We start from the raw sequence: 2821 nt of genomic DNA on the forward strand, positions 1-2821 counted from the left end.
GAGAGAAAGAAAGAGACAGAGAGGGAGAGAGAAAGAGAGAGAAAGAGAGGGAGAGCTGCCAGCACCACAAGGGAAGGATTCACCGTATTGCACGAACTTCAAAGTTCAAACGCCCAATGCAGGGCTGCCCAGTATGTGAACTGAATGTGGTCTTTGTTGTGCAAAGAGCTTATGAATACAGTTAAATGTCTACTAATCCCCTGAGATCAAACTGAAACCCTGACATCTACACATTAGTGCTGGATGTCAATCACTATGTCAAGTGGGATACTTAAGATAGTGGGAAACAAGGGGTTGCTTTGAGTGTAACAAGCTTCAGCTTGACATGCAGTTTCTTTTGTAAATGGTGGAGTTACAGTAGGTGCAGTTTAAATACACCCAGTTATAGTTCTGAAAGTGGACACATTCAGAGTTCCAGACTCCAGACTTGACTGTGCACTGCCACTGTGGCAGGGGATTTAATTAAACGCTTATTTGGACCTCCCTTCATACAGCATAACTTCTATAGTTTGTAAATACATCCTGTCCGACATCTCTTAAGAAATACTCCAAATGTAGAATAACATAATTAATAAACCATGTAGCATGGAGATGCACTGTGAAAACACCCCATCAGACATGTAAGTTTGGTAATTGATCATGCTGTGAAGAAGAACACTATAAGACATTGTATTCTAATGCATTTATACTGTACCATCTAATGCTGCGATAACAAACACTTGTATTAATTCTCGTTGAGCTCTGTTACTCAAGTTACGCCGCTATCATAGGCCAACACATTTGCACTCAAATTACAGCACCTAACACGTACAGGTGATGCTGTGCAGCACATTCTGCCTCATGCTCCTATTTAATCCAGCCACCCAACTCAATTATCCACCTAAAGCTCCTTATTGATAAGACAACCATCATACTCCTCTGATGTTCCGTTCCGAACGGCCATTGGAGGGGTGGGTGGCAGTGTTGCCATGTCTGCTTATTATAAGCGACTTTGGGCTTGATTTTCTGTATGTATTTTGGTAGTTGCGGGTTGCGTTTTTTTGGGGCCTTGTTTCTAAAATGTAGTTGCTTAATTGGGCTTGTATCCTAATGTCTTTTAAACCAGTGGTTCTCAAACATTTTCATGTCAAGGACCCCCAAATTAATATGTATTTGTCCATATGTATTTTACACAGCCCTGTGTAGATAGATGCCTTTATTATCGTGCGGGAGGAATTCAGTCGCCCAGAGGCAACACAGCAGTTAAGGTTACAGAGTTACAGGTAAAGAGTAGGACTAAGGAAAAGACAAAGTGCTGTTGTGTACAGCAATAAAGGGAAAAACAAAAACAAGAAGCATCAACAATACAGAGCAACGGTATACGGTCGTAAAAACTAATAAAGTGTCAATTACATTCAGTGCTTCATAAGTGTCTCACCGTATCAAACAAATAGTAATTATTATCAGTGCAATGCCAATCAAAAAAGTGTCCATTCAGTCAGTTCAAATGCGTGAGAAAGTGAAGTTGCTGGGGCGTTCGCTGGCCTAGTGGTCCAGGCGCATACCATTATGCTAATAATCCAGCTTGACAGCATGTTGCGGGTTCGACTCCCGATCCCGACGACCTTTGCTGTGTGTCAACCCCCCATCTCTCTTCTTGTTTCCTGTCAGCTTACTTTCCTGTCAAATAAAGGCATAAAAGCCCCAAAAAAAAAAAAAAAAGTGCTCACAGTGTAGGCCACCCGGCCTGGTGGTGATATGTGTGCCCCATTGGTACACTCTCTCCGAGTTAAATTACCACTGAGGATTTTACTGAGTTTTTCTGCCACCAGTTTGCTTTGTGGAAAAGTCCATGCATGGCCAAAGCCTTGCCTCTGAACTTCAGTCCACGTAGTTCAATTACACTATTCACATTCAAATCAAACACCTGGCCGGCTGCGCCAACACGCCGAAACCACAAACCTCTCAAACGCAACATTCTCTCCATTCCTGGAGGGTCACAGATGGAGACGTCATGATCATGGGCGTTATTATGTCACAGACTAGTGTATACAGTGTACATCACAGGCAAAACCCCTGTGGACCACCAGGGTGTGTTGACATATGGAAAATCAGACGAAACTTCTCTGAAGGCACGTTTGTATTTCTTTCTCTTTTTTTTCTTTTGCAGGAGACTGAATGATGTCATGTCCTGGGACATGTATTACTTGAGTTTTAGATATTGAATGTTATCTTAATGTTATGTTAATAAATAAATAAACGTAATAAGTCTCACTCACAATGAAGTGAGTCTTTTCATTTAGACCTACAACATTTTCTTTTTAAACGTGGGATTCCTGTGTAATTTGCCATGTTATTATTTCCTGTCCTGTGAGGCTGCAGGCTGAAAGAGCAGCATTGTCTATACACAGAGAGCCAGGGGTAGAGGAAAGTCAAGTGGCCAATAATGCTTGTAGCCTACCTTTTATCTGGGGAAAAATATTCTCCTGAATCAGAAGGCCATCAGAAGGAATCATAAAATACATGTTAAATGATAAATGAATCAGACCAAAATGTCAACAAGGTAGATAAGCTTGACGTAAAGGCCTACTATGACCTTTAGGTGTGACTTATACTTGGTTCGTTAAAGGTGCCAAAAAGAACAGATCTATAAGCTAGCAATGTACTATGGAGTATGGAGTAGCTATAAATTCATACGAGTTCCCACCAATTGGGAACATTACCTCATGGCATGTAGGGCTGACTGTTTTACTCCATCTCTCCGTCACTGTATCGCAACTTCCACCCTCCCTCCCTCCCTTCCTCTCTCTCTCTCTCTCTCTCTCTGGACATTTGACAGCTA

Source organism: Gymnoscopelus braueri (assembly GCF_963280865.1).
Source record: "Gymnoscopelus braueri genome assembly, chromosome: 1".
Classification (NCBI taxonomy): domain Eukaryota; kingdom Metazoa; phylum Chordata; class Actinopteri; order Myctophiformes; family Myctophidae; genus Gymnoscopelus; species Gymnoscopelus braueri.